Below are 25,168 nucleotides of genomic sequence, written 5' to 3'. Positions count from 1 at the left end.
TATATTTGTCAACTGACACTGTCAGTTTGTTCACATACCCGAGTGGAGTATTTGTTTATTACAAACAGAAAGAGGACAGGCTCACGAAAACAACCAACATGCTAAAGTCAGTCGTACACATACCGTCTAAGCAGAAGATCTGTAGCTCCGGGAAAAGTGGAAGAAGTTCACTCCTACAAAGCAAAATCTATACAGGCTAAATTCTTCATGAACACTTGATTTCACCTGAAAGAGTGTTTTTATTCTCAACTTCAGGGCTGGAAGCAATGAAAGCACGTATGCTGCAAAAAGCTTCCCAGCGACATAGCAATGTGTTCTTGCTTCCACTATAAGAACAACAGCATCTGCCTAAACTTCACTTCCTTCAAACAGAAATAAGACTCAACCATGCTAGACACAAACAGCTCAACTGAACACAAGGGTCTGAATGCATTTTACAACTCATCTCCCTGATCCCTTCTGCAAACATATTATAGGATCTCCAACACCACAGGCCTGACCATATTCTGCATAATTCCCACCAGCTTCAGTGGGAGTAGATTCAGGACTGCGCGGACCCACGAGAAGATTCGGTCAACTGCAAGAATCAACGGGCAGTTATTCCAAGCCCTTCCTCCTCAATACCGTGTGAATCTATGTACCTTTTCGGGGATGACTGCACTACACTCCCAGGCAGAGGTGGAATGGGAGGCTTGGAACTAAAGATGACAATGACAACTTATCCTGATGACTTACTAACTTTGCAAATGACATACGAATTCCACCTTGAAATCCAAGAGTTGCCAATATTAAAATAGCAAAAGTATAAAGTATAAGCAAAAAGTTGAAGCTACAGTTCTATTGATGACAAAAGGGATTGGGAAAATACTGGAATTTATTAATCAAAAAAATGGAATGACTGACTGTTTCCTGGTCCCTCATGCAACCAAGACAGAAATATAGGCAAAGTGACTTGAGGAGCAATGACACTTAAGCATTTCCATATGCAGACAAAGGAATCTCAAACTTAGCCTAGCACATCAACCACAGGTTTTTTTTGTCGTTAAAATCTAGGAATGAACATTCTGTATTTTTATGAATAAGACATTAAACTCATGTTTAACCTTTAACTAAACTGAAGAAATACCTAAGGAACAGGACCAAGACAGCTTTACTGTCTAGAATTTTAGCACCTTCTTAATTATGTCAATCAGAAGAAGTTGTAAAATACTCTCCCTTTCTTCCTTACACAGGCTTTGTAGTAAGTAGGTGGTGATTAACTTTTCATTAACAGGAAAAGTGCTAGCAAACAGCCTACTCGCAAATCTGCCTGGAAGACAGATTATTTTAATGTAAACAAGAGTACTGCAACAGGCCACAATCCTGAAGTCTTTACAAACACTACACGGAGAGATGGAGTGTAAATTCCTCTCACCAAGAAGTCTCCATCAGCAAACCATCCCAATAACAGGTGAGATTCTTTTCTGCATCTCTTCCATCCTAATCATTTTCGCAGGCATCCAACTGCAACAGCATCTTCCTTAGTATCAATACAGATCTGACAGCTACAGGTGAGAGTTTACAGATCCCACTAATGACAGTCTAAGGCATTAATTCCTTCCATGGTATCATTTTAAGTTTATTACAAGTGCTCAGGTGACTAATTTATGCACTCAGACAGTCGCAGATTAAGTTAAGCATCCTCTGGAAATTCTGCACTCTAAGGAGAAGCAAGTGGAACACAAAGAGCGAAAAAGCAACATAAAGTTACCTAATTTGGCATACACTTTTGGTTGAAAAATGTCAGCTGTTGGAAGTACAATCTGTCAGACAAACACTTCCTCTGAAATACTACTTAGTAACGGTCATCTCAGTGCATGTGCCAGCACTGCCTTGCTCATTTCCAGAAATCTGCCTAAAATCTGGATGTTTGGGTTCACAGAATTGTTACTAATTTAAGACGTCCCCACTGAGTGCCTAAAATTGAATAATTCTTTTAATTTCTAATGTGGCAGTAATAGGAGAGTTATTTTTCCATGTGCTCAGGTATTTATACTGCCTATTTTTGGTATGGTAAGCTGTTTGAGGATTTATATTCAACCTATGGCAGAGGAAAAGGAAAGTATGCTACACCGTACATTCCCAGTATGCCAACTATGGCTTTGGATGCCATACTTCATATATTTAGACTCAGGCAGAAGCAACTTTACCTGAATAAGCTTCAGCTAAAAAACAGTGTCATTTAAGTCTTATTAACAAAGTCTAAAGTTATTTTTCCTATATCTGCTTTAAGAAAAGTGCTTTGACTTTGGTTGGAATTTACCTTAAAATGAACCTATTCTGTGTTTCCTTTGTCACATTTGTCTTAGCAAGAGCTTAAAGCACAGGACATTGAGCTCCACACCAATATACTATCTGAATAAAACCAGAGACTCCAGAAAGCAAATCACTTTCAATGGCAGGGAAATCCCAAATTTTAAACCACTATCATCATGACTTTGGGGGTGGGGGGTGGAAAACAACCAAACAAAAAAACCAAGCACCCAGGGATTTAGCTACAAAATAAATTTCAGAGATTATGAGCTGCCTCTTTTAGAAAAACATCAACCCCTTTGTAAGCAATTGCTGACTCACCCTCCCCCCAACCCTGCAATCTCTTTCCTTTTCAGGCAAAATTTCAACATTTTGGAAACCGCTTCTGCACTAAACAAAGAGGTATCCACCTCATTTTCATATTCAACCTTCATCTGCAACCCAGTAGACTGGACAACTCACAGCATCTATACTGTATTGTAGACACCATCAGCCCAGCAATCTGCTCTCTATTAAGGACTACACTGTACAGATGGAGTTCATTAAAATAAGCAGTGTGGCAAAAAGCAAACCATTCGCATGATAGCGGAGGGCTGCAGCTGTTGACCAACTTGGCCATCTCCAAATAGCTCTCATAACTACAGCATGTAACACAACCCTTCCTTATTTGTTCACCTCCCTGCAAGGGAATGATTGCAGGAAACATATCTCACCCTTTCTTTCCAACAGGGGAAAGGGTAAAGAGAGTAGATCAGGTTCAAGATGACATAAGTAACTTATCCTTCAAGACTGGGAAAAAAAAAAAAAACAAAACAAACCCACAAAAAAAAACCAAGCAGAGATTGGAGATATTAGCGTTGACCGGTCCTGGCATGAAAATTCTTCAATGGGGGCTCTTTGCTTTTCTGTATCCATAGAAGACTAAGTTAACACATTCACTGGGAGAAAGAGGGAAAAAGAAGTTTCATGAAAGTTTGGTTTAATCTTAGAAACTGATTTCCACCCCCCACCCCATGAATCACAAGATGTGGGATATTAACACCTCTTCCTTTTGTCAAGCACACAAAATCTCCGCTTTCATGAAAGGTAAAGCCACTTTCAACTCAATGCTGTTAAAATTCAGCATTGAAAAACCAAACTCCATCACAAAAAGCAGCTTTAAAGGACTTGACACACTAAGACACTATAAAGCTACAGTTTTACACAGATTAGGAGAGTATATCTGAATATTATTTTTTACACTCCAGAAATTCAATACTGTTTACATGAGTAAGTACACCTCGCATATTTACTATTATGAAAATATTGTACGCAATGATTAATTTTATTGCACAAGGTATGTAAACAATATTATTTCCTCAAACTAGAAGTATCAATAAAATCTTTGCCAGAAAGGTGCCACTTTCTCTGTGAGGTCTTGTTCTCAAATCACAGTTCTGCTAAAGCAGAACTCTGCTAGTCCTCACCAGCACAGCAACTTAATCTTTATTTCTCTAACATGTAATTTCCTTTAATTATATTTGCAGAATATTTATAAGGCTATTAACATTAATTGTAAGAGTCAGAGAGGTCTTCAGCAGTAATTACCAGCACAAATCAAAGTTCTGAGAATTTTTTTTTTTAAAAGAATCAATTTGATAATCTATCATACTGAATTGCTCAGCATGATGGAGCTATTTCACTCAATAAAATGAGCAGCTGAAATGGGCAAACATGAACATTTCTGTAGACAAGCTTTAGCACCCAAATAAGTCTATATTTCCCCTCCTGTTCCAGCAAATCCCAAAATTCACATGGAAATATGAAATGGACTTCTGAGAAAGTGTCAGAAAGAATTTACACTCCTCTTAAACCTTTTATATAAATCATCTTACTTCCACATGTGTTTGGACCTCAACTCACATTTTGTAGCAATTAGGAAATCTAGTTTTTAGCTAAGGAGCTAGCCGCAGGTGACAACTGAATGACTGCAAGCATCAGGAGTCTACAGGGGGACTGTCATAACGGGAAAAGGAGATGCTGCAAAGGAGGGAGGCCACAGGGGGATCTCAAACTGGTAATAGGCTGGTTCAACTCTAGTTGTTATGCACAGATTTACTACATCACGCAGACCTCACTCTCACAGATAAAACTTGCAAAACCACAACCTGGTTCCACCGTATGATAGTGTTAGCAAGGCATCTGTAACACAGGGAGGTGTCGTCAGAAAATCCTGCATAAGCCCTTACCAGCATCTGAACAGTGAAAAGTTCATCATGAGTTCCTCCTCTTTTAGATGTGCGAGTTTTTTCAGCTCTCAGCTGTCATTTTCAATGTCTTTTTTACAAAGCTCTAGCTTTAGATGGCAAGTGGTTGCAACATAATTTTATAAAAGAAATTAGCTAAGCTTTCAGCCTTCCTACAAGGAGGAGAAAAAACTCAACTGCAGTCACAGTGCAAAGCTCTAATCTAGTTTTTCCACTGTTATTCAGTCTTTTTACCAGAAGTAAACGTACACAAATCTACACAGCCCAGAGACATATGCCATTTGTTGCCAGCAACGGAGCTATGATCTTGCCCACTTTGCTCACACACACTTCCCACATCTAGCTTTGTCGCTTTGGGAGCACGAGGAACAGAAGCTGATAGTTCTGCTCCTGAACTCTACCAGGATGCTTTTCTAGCTCTTCTTTTCAAAAAGCTCTTTGAGACTACTGCTAAACCATCATGGTCTAAAGCTTCTACAACTAGATCAAGAGAAGAGTCAGCATGCCAAAAGTCTTGGATACAAGGAAATGACTCCAGTCCAAATGCAGTGATAAAAGGTACACTACATACAAAAGCAGCCAGAACTGTTAAAGAGTCTCTTGGCTTGTCCCGCCTACTCCTTCACCTCATTCATTAACTCCTAACTCCTACTGATTCTCTTCTCCAAGATAAATATTTAAGTTATATAGTTTGAACTTGCCAAACTGGGGGCGGGGCGGGGCACGCATGCAACTTCTCAAATGTGTACTGGAAAAGAGACGTACTAGAGGAGCAGAAAAACTGCCAAGTACAAAAGCTCATTTTCTCTAGATTTTACTAATAAATTAGTATTGCTTCTGAATATACACCTTGTATTCTAGAATTCTCATAATACAACATCCATCGCACTGGGAGCTTATACTCAAAGGAAGTAGGCCCAGTGCAACTTTTGCTGAACTCAGGCTGTGGTTTACAAACTGCAATTCCATCCAGTGTAGTCACTTTATAATAGATTTCAGATGCTAAAAGCCAACAATAGATTAAAACCATCCTGACAAGGAGATAGGTGAAAGGCTGGCTGCATCAAGGTTAACCTTCCAGTCAATTCATCCCAGTAACAATCCCTCAGTTTTGGCTTCCTATCTTGCCAAATCCAGGCAGGAAAAGTCATGTCTTCTACAAAGAAAAGGCCTTTTTTGCAATGCTATCACTAATGTCCAAGATGCTGAACCCAAAAAAGCTGCCACAGATCTCTAATCTGTTTCAGAATGGAATTGCAGGTTAGCCAGCAACATACACATACAGAAAACCTCTGCTGCCTGCCTGTGATACCTGAACTGCAGAGACTGAGCCAGTTCACATTTTGACCTACTTCATCCATATTGAGGCAAAACACAAACTCCAAAGGGAAGGGGATGGGGGGAAAGGAGACCAGTTTCCCTGCATTCACAGAAAAGTTATTATTTTTTCTCTTTTAAGGAGTTAACTTAGTCATTTGATTGCAAGCATGAGTCAGCGGCAGGGAGGAGAAGAAGACAGAACCGTTAGGACAGGAAGCTCATTCCTATGACACCCTGCTTAGCTAAACCACAGGCATCGCCCTGGCAGAGCTGAAAGCCCTGCCAGAGCCGGCACTGCTTCACCTCCCCAACAACAGGGGACAGCAAGCTGAGGGAGACGACTGCTTGGCAGTTAAGAAACAGGAGATGCGCCATAACTGGGTTCTGCTCTCACATCTACACTGGTCAGGCAAGACTCAAGCACCATTCTTCCCCCATCTCTTACAGAACAGCAGCTGCTTTCCTGGTACACTGGATGGACCTACAGTACCACGTCCCCTCCCCTAATGATGGCACAACTTCCAAGGAGCTGTTAAAATCAACACTGGCACTTCGCTTTCAAGGATATTTTAAGGCATAAGACGCTTCTCTCCTCCTCCTCTTTTTGCATGATCAACGTATTTTTCCTTTTTTCCCCTTCTGAATAAGCACTGCAGTTGTAAAACGTGGCATTTGACTGCCCCAGAAGCATAGATTTTCCCATGGTATTCTGCCAGGATCACTTTGTCCTTGGTTTGAGTCATTGTCCAAGTGAGGAAAGTTCACTCTCCATTTCCATTCCAGCCACCACCCTTTCCCCTGGAATTTCCAACAATGCCGTGGTAGAAAAAGCCACCAGACAACAGAATAAAACAGGCTCTTGTAGTTTTCTGCACTTCACTTAAGTGTAACCAAAAAAAGGCTAAAACTTTTTGATTTGATGAGCTTAGAATATTCCATAATGAAGACAGCTGACGTGAGCATGAGATGCATGAAAATGAGAAAGCAGTTGCACAGAACATTGATTATCTTCTAAAAGCAGTAACACTAAAAAGCATTCAAGCAAAACAAATGCCGAGTACTTGGACATCTGACTACTGAAGCATTTGACAGCATTACCATGATTTTCTCTCATGCCCCTGAACTAGCCCATTTCTAAAATAAGCACTGCTTGACAAACTAAAAAGGCTTCTAGGAAGCTGTAGGATATTTTCTTTGTCCTGGGGTTTCATTTTTATGTAGCATAATCTCACAGCATAAGCAGCCAAACAGGATGACGAGATAAACCATCAGAGTGCAACTTCATTGCTGTGCTCAGACTCAGCCCTCAGTTTGGAGATCTTTTATTTAAGAGAGACCTTTATGCCAAAAGCTTGATTTCATTTTTTTATGGAAAAAAAAGTGTTGTACTGAGCATTGCCAGTCATACAATCTTTCAAGGGTCTCCGGCTCTAATAAAACTTGAGAAAGAAACAAGGACACTTTGAAGCCAACACCTGTATTGATTGATTTGCACAGTATCAAACACAGCAGCAGCATAGCCAGGCTCCTGAATGAACTGCCTTCAAGAACCAAGGAATCGCAGCATCTCATTAATGAAACAACACTCAGGAGTAAGAATCATGCATATACAATTATTTCTGGTCTTCAGAAATAAAAAGGTTGAATTCAGGAGAATTAAGACCAACAGCTGATAAGTAAGAGCGCAGAAGCTGGCCAAGAGCCATCGCTTTAGGGAATAAAAATATTTATTGCAGACTCCCACCCAACCCAAGTATTTTCATGCACTATAAAAATAGGCCTGGTTTAAAAACTATTGTGCAAGAAAAGTTATTTCACATTAATAATTAAGAGAACAGAAGACTGCCAACAAGACCCATTATGTTATATAAAAACAAATCTCACTTTTGTACTTCCCAAGGCGTTCCCTGTACAATCAGGTCGCGCTTCAGACAGAACTCACTGCAACACTACAGAATTGGGAGTTAAAACCATTTTTACAGTTGTCCTGGTTTGGCAGTATTAGGATGTATCCTAATTACATCTCATTGCACCCAGTCTGCCTGTATCCCTGTTGTAGAACAGAAGCAAAAGCAAACTGAAGACAGCCTAACAATAAACAAATCACATAACTACTGTATTAGCCATTTCTATAGCAAATATAGTCTTTTGAAGGAAACAATTCTATGATGTTAAATATCTGGATTGCCCTTATTTGCCATACCATACTTTTCCTCTTTTCCTCAGTGTTCAACAACAAGCAAATCCAGCCAGAGTAACCAGTTACTGCATCTCAAATGGAATTCTGTCAAGCTTAGCACGTTAAAGAGAGTACTAGAAGTCTGTTGTTTCTATATATAAACTGGCTATCTGGTGTACAGTATGTCTGAATAATATGGCCTGCTTGACACTGAATGCAAGTTCTCCCAGGCGGGAAAAAAGAAGTCTTCCTTTGGACTTACTTTCCTATGACCAAAGCACAGCATAATGTTCTCAAGGAACAAGAGTGCATGTAGAACGGAAAAAAAAAAAAAGTATGATCCAGTCTTTGGAAAGCCTCATCACACCTACCACAGATACTTGATTATTTAATTTCTTTAAGTCAGCAAAAGCCTTTCATAAAGCATGTAACTCAAAGTGGTAGAAATGAATACCTGAGCACATAAATAGACAAAATACTTCACAAGTTACAAAGTTATATTACACAGACCATTATCCACATATGATCTTGGGCTGCAGCATCAGACCTTGTCAGCTGCTTCTTTGCTCTGCACCAGCATCAGACCTTTCCCTCAGGTACCCTTTGCTTCCTCCCCCTTTATCTCCTCATGACTTCTCCTTTTAAAAACAAGATATCTGAAGACAGATCCAAGAAATCGTCATGTATTTACTAACAGGAAAGTGTGGTGTTTACCCTACATAGAAATAAGTCTACCTAAAGTTTCTACCCACCACCATCTAGGCATAACACAGTTACTTGCCATACAGTTTATAAAAGTCTGCAGGCCTTCTCAAGATGACACTTGGATTTGCAAGGCTGCTAGGCAGGATTTCCTGCAATGCCCACAGTGTAAGTTCTTGGAATGTCCTCAAGTTTAATGTAAAAAACTCAACTGAAATGAATTTTTGTACTGACTACTGACAAAGGCTGCAGGAAGGATTTTTAAACATGTCTAGTTTTCAGAATGCCTGTTCTCTGCTTTAGCACATCTCTCTCCAGCATTAGGTAGCACTGACCATTTAGCACGGCATTACTCCTCATCTCAGGTCCTACATAGCATATAAAGGAAACACATGACTGTTCAAATCAGCCTTATTTTACCAGATTGCATAATCAAACTCAGTTACATGGATACTACATTAACAGTTGATATCAGGACTTCCTAACAGTTTAAATTGTAAAAATAGTTATATTACCTCTCTTGACAACTCTTGACAACACTTTTGATCCTCAGTCCTACAGCTCATTGACAGCAAGAGGAAAAACAGTGTGTTGTGTCACTTAATGCAAGCTCTCATGGCAAGATAGATGTGCACAGCCTACCTCCAAAATGTAATTAAAAAAACATTGTTAAAAACAAGGGGTAGTACTATAGAAGCCACTCAAAAATCTGGACACTTAACAATACTATTTGAGCATCCTTTCAAAAAAGTAAGTCCAAATCAACGCTTTAGTAGTGAAAAAGTTTTCATGTGCACTCAGTGGGACTTTTCTTTCTCAGCCATGTATATGAAAATAGATGTTCTCCTTCTTCCTCATTTAAGAACCTTTTTTCCTGGAAAGAACTGACCTAGAATTCATGATATTTAAAAAGCAATTTACTATTTACAGTTAAGTACTTTAGTAAGTGGGAGTTCAAAATGTAATCATTCAAGTACCAAGTCAGAACAGAGGGTTCAATCTTTGTTTACATTGCACTTTCAGTAAGTAAAAAATATCTACACCTACATACATTTAATACACAAAGTTATTTCTTCACACCTTATAGGTATACTTCTATTTTCTGTCACAAAAAGGCAGGGAGATCAGAGATCTTCAAATAATAATAATTTATAATAATAAAAAAATTGTTAAAGCTACATTCATAGAATCATAGAATCATTAAGGTTGGAAAAGGCCCTTAAGATCATTGAGTCCAACCATTAACCTAGCACTGCCAAGTCCACCACTAAACCATGTCCTCAAGCACCACGTCTGCCCTTCCCTTAAATACCTCCAGGGATGGAGACTCAACCACTTCCCTGGGCAGCCTTGTCCAATGCCTAACCACCTTTTCAGTGAAGAAGTTTTTCCTAATATCCAACCTAAATCTCCCCTGGCGCAACTTGAGGCCGTTTCCTCTCGTCCTGTCGCTTGTTACTAGGGAGAAGAGACCGACCCCCACCTCGCTACAGCCTCCTTTCAGGTAGTTGGAGAGAGCAATAAGGTCTCCCCTCAGCCTTCTCTTCTCCAGGCTAAACAACCCCAGCTCCCTCAGCCGCTCCCCATAAGACTTGTGCTCTAGACCCTTCACCAACTTTGTTGCCCTCCTCTGGACACGCTCCAGCACCTCGATGTCCTTCTTGTAGTGAGGGGCCCAAAACTGAACCCAGTACTTGAGGTGCGGCCTCATCAGTGCTGAGTATAGGGGCACTATCACCTACCTCCCTGGTCCTGCTGGCCACACTATTCCTGATACAAGCCAGGATGCTATTGGCCTTCTTGGCCACCTGAGCACACTGCTGGCTCATGTTCAGGCGGCTGTCGACCAACACCCCCACGTCCTTTTCCGCCAGACAGCTCTCCAGCCACTCCTCCCCAAGCCTGCAATGTTGCCTGGGGTTCTTGTGACCCAAGTGCAGGACCCGGCACTGAGCCTTGTTGAGTCTCATACAGTTGGCGCTGGCCCATCGATCCAGCCTGTCCAGGTCCTTCTGCAGGGCCTTCCTACCCTCCAGCAGATCGACACTTCCACCCAGCTTGGTATCATCTGCAAACTTACTGAGGGTGCACTCGATCCCCTCATACAGATCAGCAATGAAGATATTGAACAGGACCGGCCCCAACACTGAGCCCTGGGGAACACCACTCGTGACCGACCGCCAACTGGATTTTACTCCATTCACCACCACTCTCTGGGCTCGGCTGTCCAGCCAGTTTTTAACCTAGTGCAGAGTGCACTTATCCAAGCCGTGAGCAGCCAGCTTCTCCAGGAGAATGCTGTGGGAGACAGTGTCAAAGGCCTTACTAAAGTCCAAGTAGACAACATCCATAGCCTTCCCCTCATCCACTAAGTGGGTCACCTTGTCATAGAAGGAGACCAGGCTAGTGAAGCAGGACCTCCCTTTCATAAACCCATGCTGGCTGAGCCTGATTCCCCAGTTGTCCCGCATGTGCCACATAACAGCACTCAAGATGATCTGCTCCATGACCTTCGCCAGCACCGAGGTCAGGCTGACAGGCCCGTAGTTCCCCAGATCCTCCTTCCGGCACTTCTTGTAGGTGGGTGTCACATTTGCTAACTTCCTGTCATCTGGGACCTCCCTGGTTGCCCAGGACTGCTGATAAAATGATGGAGAGTGGCTTGGCAAGCTCCCACCTGGCTTCAAGCAAATGAGACAAAACAGATTTTTACATGTAACATTAAGATTCATAACTGGAGATGACCTTCAGTGCACCTTTCCATAGCTAGGATGTTCTCATCCACAAGCAGATTTAATTAAATTTAGCTCTTTAGACTAATTAGAGTTAATAAAGCAAGGCAGCAATAGACCATTTTATTGTGTTTACAATATGATGTTTCGTAGGACTACAGTATCACACTCAAAAGTTGCAAGGCACTGCTTTTCATTACCTCTTCAACTACACTGACTTTACATCAAATTTTAAAAAAGGACCTAGAAGCATCGTAAGTACTGGAGAAGATCAGAAGTCTAGTACATAGGTTGTATGAAGGACCCTACAAGAGACATCAGAGGAGACTGACAATTTTTACAACAGTTCTCTTGTATATGGTAAATGTGTGTATTTATTCTATTTACAAAATAAAAACATTTTCATGCCCCCCACTACTTTATACTTCTGTTAAGCACTGGACCATTTGTTACCCATGTGTAAAAAGTGTTTGGGGATAGCTAGGTGGGAAACTTGCATGCTATTCAAGCTGTACCACCTTCCTACAGAGAAACTGTGCCTTTGATTAACTTAGATATTCTGCTATGGCAAATAACCTGCAGCTCTCCTTCAGGGTACCTATATTGTGATGGAAAAGTCAGGACACTTCCAATACAAGCTGCAATTCTTGATTTGTAACATCAACCAAAGAAATGCCAAAACCTGCTTGGGCAAATCTGATTTAAGGAAAAAGTGTTGATATCCAGAGAAACCTTAAAAAAGTGTGGTGAAATTGCCTTTTCTTGTTAGTGCAGCTGTATGCTGCAGAGTATGGATACCAGCTTCTACTACTTCATGCTTTACCAGATTTTCAGTCCTTTAAACACAAATATCAAATTTCAAACATTTAGTAACAGTACTCTAGCCATGTCTCTTCAGGAGAGGAGCCAAGTTCTATATTCAGTTTGCAGAAAAAGCACACAGAGGAAACTTCACAGACAAAATGTTTTAAAAATTCACACTTCTCAAGGGGTTTTAAGGAGACCTGTCAAAAATAAATTAAAAAAAATTAACACTATCCTCTATATCTCACCATTACAACCAATTTAAAATTTTTTTTATCTGCAAGATATTCTTACCTGGCCAGCAGACAGTTACCCTCTCACGCTTGCTATCGTTCCACAACCCATTCCCTCGTGGGAAGAGGAATTCCCAGAGAGCCAGGACATGTCAAGACAACTTGCCCCGAGGGAGATGGCACTGAACAACCCATCAGAATCACAGAATCATGGAAGGGTTTGGGTTGGAAGGGACCTTAAAAATCATGTGGTTCCAACCCCCCCGCCATGGGCAGGGACACCTTCCACTAGACCACGTTGCTCAAAGCCCCATCCAGCCTGGCCTTGAACACTTCCAGGGATGAGGCATCCACACCTCCTCTGGGCAACCTGTTCCAGTGGCTCACCACCCTCACAGTGAAGAATTTCTTCCTTATAGACAATCTAAATCTACCCTCTTTCAGTTTAAAGCCATCACCCCTTGTCCTATCACTATGCTCCCTTGTAGAAAGTCCCTCTCCAGCTTTCTTGTAAGGCCCCTTCAGGTACTGGAAGGCTGTTATAAGGTGTCCCCAGAGCCTTCTCTTCTCCAGGCTGAACAACCCCAACTCTCTCAGCCTGTCTTCATAGGAGAGGTGCTCCAGCCCTCTGATCATCTTCATGGCCTTCCTCTGGACTCACTCCAACAGGTCCATGTCCTTCTTATGCTGGGGGCCCCAGAGCTGGATGCACTACTCCAGGTGGGGTCTCACGAGAGCAGAGTAGAGGGAGAGAATCACCTCCCTTGACCTGCTGGTCACACTTCTTTTGATGCAGCCCAGGATACAGCTGGCCTTCTGGGCTGCAAGTGCACATTGCTGGGTCATGTTGAGCTTCTCATCAACCAACAACCCCAAGTCCTTCTCCTCAGGGCTGCTCTCAATCCGTTCTCCACTCAGCCTGTATTTGTGCTTGGGATTGCCCCAACCCACGTGAAGGACCTTGCACTTGGCCTTGTTGAACTTCATGAGGTTTGCACGGGCCCACCTCTCAAGGTCCCTCTAGATGGCATCCCTACCCTCCAGCATGTCAACCACACCACACAGCTTGCTGTCATCAGCAAACTTACTGAAGGTGCACCCAATCCCACTGTCCATGTCACTAACAAAGATGTTAAACAGCACCGGTCCCAATACCTACCCCTGAGGAACGCCACTCGTCACTGGTCTCCACTTGGACATCGAGGCATTGACCGCAACTCTTTGAGTGTAATCATCCAGCGAATTCCTTATCCACTGAGTGGTCCATCCATCAAATCCATGCCTCTCCAATTTAGAGACAAGGATGTTGTGCGGGACAGCGTCAAATACTTTGCACAAGTCCAGGTAGATGACGTCAGTTGCTCTTCCCTTACCCACCAATGCTGTAACCCTGTTGTAGAAGGCCACCAAATTTGTCAGGCATGATTTGCCCTTAGTGAAGCTATTTTGGCTGTCATCAGTCACCTCCTTATTTTCCACGTGCATTAGCATAGTTTCCAGGAGAATCTGCTCCATGATCTTGCCAGACACAGAGGGGACAGTGGATGCCCTGCTGTGTTGTCCGTTCAAAAGATATCAGGGTGGTTGAAGTCCCCCATGAGGGCCAGGGCTGGTGAATGTGAGGCTGCTGCTATCTGCCTATAGGGGCCCTCATCCACTCAGTCTTTCTGGTTGGGCAGCCTGTAGCAGGCCCCCACTATAACGTCACCTGTCCCTGCCCTCCCTTTAATCCTGACCCATAAGCTCTCGGTTGGCTCCTCATCAGCTTAGATTAAAGCTAAAAATTAAAAATTAAAACTAAAAAAACTCCAGCATTGTTTAAGAAACGATTGGACAGCTTTTGTACGGGGGTGGGACAGGATTACTGTGTCCAAACTGGGTCTGAGCTATAATGGATTACCTGGAGAATCTGTGTCCTAACCCTTACTAACGAATTAGTTCAGTTTGAAACACACTACGAGGCTACACACACCTTGTTTAGCTGTACAACAAAAATGGCCTTGATGGCAATTTGAGTTCTTGAAACCAAAGAATGCCACTCGGAATACATCAACAGCATAAGACACAGAGGCAGCCCTCCCCGGTCAGGTCCTTTCTTTGCTTGCTCCTTTTGCCCCTAAGAGTGACTACCACCCAGCAGATACAATTATAACTTTATCCTTAGTCTCACAGTCTATTTAACACTCACATTGTGTCGATCAATTAGTTCAATGCCTGAAACAGCTGTGTTCAAAAAATGGCAAGTAATAAGAAATGGTGAGAGAATGGATAAGCCAGAGGCAAAAGCTCAGCCCTTTGAGAATCACATTCTATTAAAGGAAATTACAATGAAAATCCAATTCCCTTAAGGTTTACTACCAGCTCTTAAGATGCACCCAGCAATCTTGGAAGTGTTTATACATAAGGTTTTTATACCTGATCGGTGTATTCACAGAGTTCATACCCAAGATATTAGTCTAATTTTTTTGGCACGCTGTTTTGATTTTATGGTGGGAAGACTGAAAGAGCAGACTTGTTATGCCAGCAGCACAGGTAGCAGACCTCAGAGAAGCAACTCTAGGTAATGCAGATCTCTACAAGAAGCTTGCTTCTGTATTAACAGGTTGAGCCCACCCTAAAAAATTAGGATAGATTGCTGTAAGAGCATAGCTCACTACAAACCCATTGATCTTTATTTTCTAATGCTAAAATTGTAGATTGCTTGGTTAGACAATAAGTTCTGGGTTACCAGATGCCTTTCTGCTAGCCTGAAAATCGTTGTTAAGTCTGACAGTATATATTTGTTCCACCAGCAATACAAAAGCATTTCACCAACACACACAGAGAACCTTTCTTCGCTTACTCTAGTTCACCAAATAATGATATTTTTTCCAGGGTAATTAGACAAGAATGTACAAATGTTACTAAAAACACTGTGTAGCCCTCTATAATTAAAACACTGACATTTTCTACATATACCAACATTATCCCTTGTATCCACACACAAGCATACTATTTCCCAGAGCCCCTAGATTCCTCCACAGTTCATGTAAAGGTTAGGTCACATCACTGTTTCAATGTACTCATTTCACATCAGGGCAGATTTAAATTTCATATTTAATAGACATTGGAATAGCATGACCTTTGGGTATCACAAAAAATGTCCCAAAAGCCCACTTCAATTTTCAACAGATGTTGATTCAACATATTTGTCAATGTAAATCCTCTTAGAGCTCAGCAGCACATTCAGCAAAGCAAGAAAAATCAAGACCAGCACACACACATTTCTTATGTGAGAGCGGATATTTTAAAGAAAACAGATTATGGGAAATGCACAGTTGCAAAGCAAAGCAATAGGGCTGTAGACCATTCAAATTTAAACTGACTTATTTTCTAAAAAGCACGTGAAGTCATATCTACTATTTTCCTAGCAACTCAATTGAAAGAACTTCAAGTTTGCAATCGGAGAGAAACAAGGAGCGATTACACAGATATTAAAAACAAACAAACCAAAAAAAACCCCCAAAACCAGTAGGCTGTTATCTTTTACTGTTCATAGTCAGCAAAAGCAATTATGATTTCATGTTTCCACGTAAAGACTCTAGTACATTGGCACCAGTATAAACAGCCATATCTGAATCTAAAGTGATGTGTGTTTTAAAAGTGAATGGAAAAAAATGTGAAGCTACAAGAGTTCGATAGGAGACTGGAGCCCAGGGATTTTTCTGCATGTGAAGCGCACCAAGAGCCTTTCCTTGCTCTCCTGTCATCCTAGTATGTTAGCTGATAAATGCTCCATAATTAGAAGACCCAAGTGGGGATGCCTGAAATCCATCTGACCCAAGGGAACAAGTTTAAAAACCTGACCCAGCTTTTAACCTGCCAGATACTCCTGTATTCCATTTCTGTCTACTGGAAGAGGCTGGCGAAAGCAGACAGAAGAGACAGACTCAACTAAATTTGGTATTCAAATGTGGGATTAGAGAAAGGATATTCTGGGATGTAGGAAGTACTCAAAAGAGGAAGGCAAAGAAAAAAAAACAATATTAAATTTAAATCAGATACTGGTGAAGGGAAAGGTCACAAGATACGCAAGAGCAGCGACAGAGGGAAGAAACGTTATTATGTTCCCTCTCTGTGCAGAGCTCTACGCTCGAGGCATCTGTGGGATTGTGAGAACAGTCTGCAGAGAATCACCAGTGGGACCGCTTGGGACAGAAGCATCATCACTTCATTGCAGGCAATATTAAAACACAAGTCACTGACCAAACAGCTAAACCAGTAAACAGGCAAATAAACTGCTTTTGTGGAGCTCACTTCCAGTAAGCTTTCCATTCCGGGAAAGATAAATCAATCTGACACTAATTACATCTAAAAACTGCAAGTAATGACATTATAGTAGGAAAAACCCAACTCTGAGAATCTACTTTTGAAGCAGCCAGAAGCAGTTGGACATACCATCTTACTTGTTTCTTTGACAGTTTGAACACAAATTGAATAATCCACTCTCATTCACACAAACCTTCTGACAGCTAAGGGGAAAGAAAATTGTTGCTCTGAAACTTAACTATCGTTTTTGCATTTCTTCACATGCCAATAACAAGCACTGCCCTACCTAATTACCAGGTATTAAAAATAGGAACACATCAGTGGTGATGCACCTGACAATTTTGGTTTACCAAAGGCTCTGATTTCTTGTACAGCAACATATAATACAAAAATAAAATCTAAATATTTTCTCAGGAGCTCATGAAGCATTGAAGAACTAGAAGGCATCCAGTGTTTTTGCAAGTATAGTGTCAGGATTAAGCTGTATCACAAAAGAAACTCTTATCTTGCACACAAAAGCGGCATGCAGGAAGGAGAAGAGAGCTGTGAAAAAGAGTAGTGACAACCAGCAAGGAGCTAGAAGCAATAGGAAACGAAGAGGCTTCCTCACCACATCCAAGACTGCAACACAGCTCAGATTTGATACTATCAGATCACTTTCCCTGTTCGCTGTCTCCAGCTCAACTCTTAAATGCTGCGGTAGTATTTAGGTGGATAAAACCACAGCCCATGCCAAGCTGCTGGCTCACAGGCTGCAGGCACATAGAAGGGCAAAGCAGATGCGACTGAACAAATCCGCCTCTTTTCAGATCACACCCAGGATATTTTACCGAAGGTACATTACAAAGCAATCAACTTTCCAGTTCTAGGTCAGAAATTTTTAATGAGCAATTAGCTCAGACACTCAGTTTTATTGGCACCGAACACTATCTTAAGTCCCTCAACTAAGAAAAGTTATTTCAATCTATTCAGTGGAGCTTCCAAGTCAGAATTAGCCACTCGAAGTTTTAGACCAGAGTTGTGCCATTTATGTGCGATTATACTCAATATCCAAAACATCCATCTCTCCTTAACCCAGAAATAGCTAGCTTTGTTAAAACTTCCATTTTTTATGTCTGACAATAAACCTAATATTTTTCAAAGGATTTGAAAAAAACCACCCTCCCCTTCAGAATTCCACACCCTAAAGGGGTACACACTGTATCAGAAATTCACTTACAGGAAAACATGACACACTGAAGGGATAAAGGAATAGAGAATAGGATTGCAGGCTAGATGCTGATGTGCAAGTCAAATCCATCTTGGGGAGGCACTGCTTCAGTTAACCAGGGATACACTCCTTTCTGCCTAGTTTTTGGTTTAGGCATACATCCACATCCCAGAACAAGCAACCCTCAGTTTTGGAAACAGCGTTAGACAGTCAGAGTTAGCTTGTGTCTTCTCCTCTCTCAATGCCCAAAACTCTCAAGCTGGTGAGGCCATAAAACTGCTCCTAGCTCTGCTCATCAGGAAATACTTCCCAAGCCTTGCCCTTCACACTGCCCTCCACACTTCATGCTACTTAGTTAAGTTTGTTTAGAGGCAGAATTAGAAATCCATCCAAATACACATAGGAAATATCTTTGGCACTGAGGTCTAACCAGCAAGTACTCTAGGTAAGGACAGCTGTCAAACTAGTACAGCGGTCAGTTATGGCACATACCTGCCAATGTGAAATTATTACTTCCATGCTCTTTCCCAGCCTTTGAATACATGATTTCCGTACCCTTTCTGTAGCCTCCAAAAATCAGTAGTTTTTAACAGCCTGACCAGAACTTCCACATTTTCATAACAGAAAATTATGTCACATGGTCATTCACCTACTTGAAGTCATTTACACACTGCAAGCACTGTATGGCAACTAGATCGGCTCCTCCTAAGTAATTAAAACCTTTAAATTCCTACCAGTGACATATTGCCTTATTTAGTATTTATTATGCCACACCAAGCTTTAATTTCAGCAGTTAAAGCTTCTACAACCAGGCCGTTGAGAGTTGTCTTCCATTTCTTGCTACCTACCCAAAACACTGGTGGTCCTCCATCCTCAAAATACCTAAGAGTACCTGCAAATGAGCTCCAGCACACCAGACTACTCAGTTTAAGAGATTACCATCTCCAGTTGCTAGTCTCATTCTCCTGTAAGAGGTTATACTACTCACAGGGCAGAGGACAAAGAAGCATACAGCAGCTCTTCACCAGCAGCAATTTACCTTACAGCATCTTACTTTTAAAAGTATAAAACAAAATTATGGGCAATGATGCCAGGCTGGAATCTAGCAATCACAGTAACCTTAAACCGCAGTGATCTGCACCAGAACAACTCATCTCAGCTACGCATAGCATGAAAAACGTGTGCACTAGAAATTGGCCAACACTAACTTGCAAGACTGAAGACCAAGCCTACCCATATGGCTGCTTTTTAAATATATTTTTGCCTGATGTTATATTCTCATTTCAATGCAGATACCAGTTATTTTTCCAGCTTTAGCTGGGGAAGTTCTACAGCCTACTTCTTGTTCCCTAACTGAAATAAGGTGGGAGAAAAGGAGAGTGTCTTGGGAGCAGATAGTTACAGATGTCTTCCCATAAGAAGCCCTTAAGCACTTCCCTCATCTTTACTGTGTGATGAAAGCCCAAACATGAGCTATTTTTCTACTATGTGCAAGGCCAGCTATTCATCTTTAGTAGATTCAGGGTAATGAGCAAGAGCACCAGATAACACCAGAAGCAGAGAAAGCTTCACAATGAAATGACCGTGCACTTTCGCTTCTCAGAAGCATCTCTGGTATTTAAAAAAACAAAACAAAAACAAACAAAGAAAAACCCCCAAAGCTCTCACAGTCAGCTTACAACTACCTGAAGGAAAATTTGGCTTACTGCAGTTCTCCACTCCCCCCCCACCTCCCCTTCCAATGGAGAACTTCTCCCCCAAAAAGTATTTCAACACAAGCAAGACAACAGCTGATACTTCAGAGCTGCTATTTTAGGGTTTGCCCGTGAGTGCTTATATCTAGCTAGACAGATTCACTGCTCCTGGCAACCTGCTGACTCAACAGGAGGGACAAATACCTTGTTTCACAAGCCCAAAATGCTATGCGGATTACGTTCCTTGCAACCAAAGGGAAAAAAAAAAAAAAAAAACAACAACCCTGAACAGTGTTGAAAGCCTTGCCAAGCACACTTGAGCTCCAACTTCATTCAGCAACGGGCCTGGAAAAACATCCTTCTAGATGAGGTAATGATTAGTATTACATCCTGCAGACAAGCTCAGCATCTGGGCTTGCGAAGAAAAAGGCTGGGCTTTCCATGTTGTTAATCCTAACAGTAGTCTCTTGCTTGACTGAAATAGGAATCGCAGTTCCTAAACAGCTGTTTCCTCGGACAGCGAAAGAACAGCTGAAGAGGACTCAGGCCAGGCATGGACACAAAAACAGGCAACTAATTATTTAAAGTTGCAATAGGCATACTGGAGGGCAGATTGTGCATTGGGAGACAGGCTACAATCACCCATTTAACTAAAACAAGATGGCTCTTAAGATTTTTGTCTTGCTTTTTAAACCATCCAAAGCTGCTCCTTCACATGTTTCCTTTAAGTTAAGCCAATGTTGTTTGATGGATATATAGACATAAAACATTAGGAAAAAGGAGAGTATTCGATGAAGAAGAGCACATTTGCTACATAAAATCACCACAATTTTGCAACAATTCTCCATGCCCTACTGGCAAGCGTTGCCTACAAAGTCCTCCTTCCTTCCTATATTTAGGTCAACCAGGCTGAGTCAAGCCCTCCATGAGCATCTCTTGCTTTCATAACTTTCTCTTCTAGAAGAGAGACCTACAGCCAGGCACGCTTTTTCAGATCATTTGTTCTCTTGCACTGATACATTAACACTCATAAAGGCAGAAAGTAATGAAATTAAAAAAGTAAGTCAGCTAGTTACAAGCAACTGGTGCTACATAAAACAGACTGTTTCTAAGGGTTTCTCTTAGAATATTTATCTGGCTTACAAAAGTCTCCATGCATCTCTTAAATGCCAAGTACTACTCAAAAAAGTTCCACCACTATACTAACGAGGCACACAGATCTTACGCTAGCGCTACCTACCTATATCCTCAGGGAATACACTGCTTTAAATGCTCTGGTTTGCATAACAGTTCAATAAAGTTTGCGTGGCTTGTGTTCCCATATATAAATATCCATTCTGCTTGTGTTGGCTTTGACTTTTACCAGATTGCTTCCATCTCTATTTATGCAGGTCACCCAAATTGTCGCATAAACCAGAGAATTCTCCCCCAAGTTAACCCCTCGATTTAAATGCCAGGCCTTTAGATTCCACATACAATGATCACAGCATCTCTTCACTAGCCCTGAAACTCCAATTTAGGCTTTTGAAGTTACTTAGTGCCTTCTTACTGTAACCAGTGAAGCTGGCTGGCGGGTTTCACCTGCATTTTCAGCTGCTTCTAATCAGCTACACTTCTGCTCCTTTATAGGAGTGGAGCATCCCAATTTTTTAATCACCAAGAATGCAAGTCAATGCCCAAACTAAAATCTCTAGTGAAACAATCAAATTTACAGTCCATAAACTGATCATGCCAGTTACTTAGAGAATAATAATAATGTATGTATAAGTATGTAGGTGACAGTTCTTGAAATTTTGAAAGTGACATACAGTGTACAAAGAGTGAAGAAGCAACCCTAATAGTAAAAATAAAGTTATGTTATGAAAGAAAGTAATGTTGCTTGAACTACTAACTTCAAATTAATCACCAGCTAAAGAGTTCTACTCTGTAAATTGCTGGATGAAAAAAAAGAGATGATTTCTAGCACAGAGATGACACAATGCAGGGCTGTTTTTCTGAGCAGTGTTAACATAGATCTGTTTGCAAAACATTAGCAAGACAAGGTGTAAATGACTTTCCTAACAGAAACAAGAAATTTACCTTGACCTTGTTCTTCTTCATTCAAGAAAATAAAAACCAGTAACTAATATTATCTGCCTATAAGAGAAATAGCTTATTTATGCAGATGGCAGTTCCTCATTGGATTTGCAAAATTCTTTCTGCTCATGTAACACTTAATATTACTGTAGCTAGCAAAGAGCATGGTAGGAAAAAAAAAAAAAAATATTCCCCTAGAAAAAACTTCTCAAGTTATCCCATCAAACCCATCTAACCCAAGTAGGAAAAAAACTGCTTTACAGGAGGCCAGTCCCTGTAAGGTTCAGCAGCCCAGGGCTCTGCCTTCCCGAACCACGCGTACACCAGCCTGAGAGGACGGACAGATGTCTGCACAGTACATGCACGCGATTACTGCTGGCTGTGCTGGCACAGACCTCGAGGAGTATCAAACTGCTAGATTTTGCAAACACTGCTGGCACGTATTCACGGAGAGGAATAAAATAGCCCAAAAGTTTCCATTGACCTAAACACAGAATAATCTACTGGCGTCAACTCAAGTCTGAAAGTGGAGAAGCCTATCATTGATCAGCTTCGCTCTCATCTGTAAGAGCTGACACCCGGAAAAAATAATCTCAGCAAGACAAGCTAGGTGTGCGTACAGCAAATCCTGAGTGGCAGTCATCTGTGTCTGTTAGAAACCCAGAACACCATGTTCTTATTTTAGCTATATTTACCACCCATTTAATTACCTTGTAAGTCAGAAACTCAACAGCCAGATTTAGGGGTACGGTACTACTCTTTCCTGATGGGCAAGACAATTTACAGTAACTGTACCTTCTACCTCTGCTCTAAACAGGTCTAGACAAGGTGATAAACTACGTGCAGCTGATCTAGTTCAGAAATTGCCTCAACATTAAAACTTACTACTACTGTTTAACATTACTAATAGCGCTACTAAAACCCTGTCACTACAATATGCTTCACTTTTACAATTTCCTTCCGCTTGCTTAGTTACTTCCTCTTAAGACTGTTCTCACATGCCGCGGGGGCGAGGACTCCCTTTTTCACTGCACAAGGCTCTCTCTCGGTCTACGCAAGACTGCATGTACACAGAAAGACATTCTGGTTGCAAATTAAAAAAAAACTATGCTTCAGAAGGCAGGAGTTTAAGAGTCTTTACAAGCCTTAATGTGTCCTTGTAGAAGCACGCAATATAGCAAGAACCGCTGATTTTTCAAGATCTTCTGACAATTACAAAATACAGCTCAAAAGTGTCAAAGCAGCACAGTCCTTTTGGAGGAAAACCAAAAGCAGAGAAGATGCACACATTTCAGCTTACTCCCAGAGATCCCAAGGTAAAAGTACCTCTATGAATAAATCTGGTTTGGATGCTCTTTTTGACTCCCATCTGAACACGGCAAAATGAGGTCCTAGAATCTGCTAATAACTTGCAAGCCCCTGTGGCTTCTGAATAACAAAGGAAGACCAAAGGAAAGAGAAAAGTGAAAACGTATGCACAAACACAACATGTCTATGCCTCAGCTTTGCCTACACACCTGCGAGGAAGTCTGGAAGATCAAAAATGTCAGTAAGCCTTGTACCCTTCTCAACATGAAGGCTCGCAGCATCTTTATTAGGAGGAGACAAAAGGCTTACTTTACATTTTTTTAAGATGATATGGAAGAATTCTTCTGGGATCTCTTGTATGGAGAACGGGCAGTTAAACAACAAAACCATTTTAAGTGCATAAAACCCAAGACACAGTAATGCAAAGAGTTAAAATAATATGGGAAAATGCTGAACCTTGAACTTGGCAGTTCACAGTTTTAGCACTCAAGGGAAAAGATAAAAGACATGCTTGTGTTGGGCTTTTTGAGCAAATGGAGTTGTCCTTTAAACAATCCCCAGAAGGAAAAAAACAAAACAAAACCAACAAACAACAAAACAACACAATATTTAAGGCTTCAAACCACTTTACAATACAGTGAAAAGCAGTGCATAAGCTAAAGAAAAGTGAAAGCAGGAGAGAAATGTGCAGAGAAGGACATCCTAGGCCCCCTGTTACAGATTGATGTTTTCCTTGATCAAATGACAGCATGGCCAGAACACAGTTGTGGAATTTAAACCCTCATCCCAAAGCAATTCCTGGGATGTTGTCATGACTCAAACTCCAATAGACAGCACAATCACTCTTACTTGCTATCTTATGTCCAGGACACGAGACATTTTTGTCCTCCTACCTCAAACTCCATCCCTTGGAAACCTCCCCATCTTCTCATCATACTGCCACAAAAATGTGACTTCTGGAAACATGCTATCCAAATCATTCACACATGAATTAGTCTACTGGATGTACCCCAAAGATGCTACAAACAACTTCAAAACAGCACACAAGAATGGTAAAGACTTCCCATGTCAGGGCTGCCATTAGTGATAGCATCCGAGGTGCACAATGTCACAACTAACTGAATCTAACAGCCAGTTGCCACCAAAAATAAGCTGCACGTTAGCATTCATCTGATCCTGCTGCGACCGTGATTCAGGAAAGGAAACCAAGAGAGACTTAAATCTCTTCCAGAAGAGCAATTTATCTTGTAACCCATCTTGGGGTCAGAGCAACCTGAGGCAAGGAGGAGACACACATAACCCATGCTAGGGGAAGAGGATGACCACCTTCAGCAGCAGCCAGCATCGGATCAGCTTAGACACAGTGAAGAACAACCCCGCGGCCGCTCATCCCTATCTCAGGTCGGGGTTTCCCCATCTCACCCATCGGAAGACCGTGGGATGAAGGCCGCAGAACAACCTGTGTCAGCTTTAGTAAACATAAAAACCAAACTCATGTCATCCTATTCACCACTGACCCAATGCAACTGTACACAGCAAGTAAGAATAAGGAGGTAGAAAGAAAACAGCCATCAGCTGGCTTTAACTGTTTAAAGTCAGATCAAGCACAATGCCGTATCTAGGGAGCAGCAAGCCTAACTCATTAAATATAAATATAAGCAAGCTTCCAAGTTAGATTGTACACTTATGCCTATGTCTAGCAGCATCTTGCAGTCTTCTGGTTTACGTTTTTATCATTTATAGGTATCCATAAAAAACCCGAGCGGCCCATTTTCCCGTTCTCAGTCATTAACACCAGCCTCGGCAGCAGCAGACAATTAATTTCCCCTCACGGAGGGGCTGGAGCAGGGAGGGATTTCTGCCCGGGCTGCCACCGCACGCCGTTCTCCTCACGGATAAACACTTTAACCGCTTCAGACTTAAGCGGTGCCCCAGGATGATCACAGAACAGGCCGACACCGTTGAGATGAATGCGATTTTTATTTCGCCTTCCACCAGCCTGCCCTTGAGTCGCCGTCGTGCCCGTTGCCCGGGGGCGCGTGCGCGGCGGTTGGGGGAGCCGGG

The 25,168-nt window shown here is 41.6% G+C and overlaps 1 protein-coding gene across 1 annotated transcript in view; it reads right to left on the bottom strand.

Moving 5' to 3' along the window:
* Positions 1-25,168, bottom strand: part of LRRFIP1 (LRR binding FLII interacting protein 1) — a gene marked incomplete at its 5' end in the record, with an annotated part of 119,353 nt that overhangs the window by 94,045 nt on the left and 140 nt on the right. The gene's annotated exons all lie outside the window — the stretch shown is intronic.

The sequence above is a fragment of the Platalea leucorodia genome (assembly GCF_965183815.1).
Source record: "Platalea leucorodia genome assembly, chromosome: 5".
In the NCBI taxonomy this organism is placed as follows: Eukaryota; Metazoa; Chordata; class Aves; order Pelecaniformes; family Threskiornithidae; genus Platalea; species Platalea leucorodia.
This window is presented reverse-complemented; position numbering and strand designations above follow the sequence as displayed.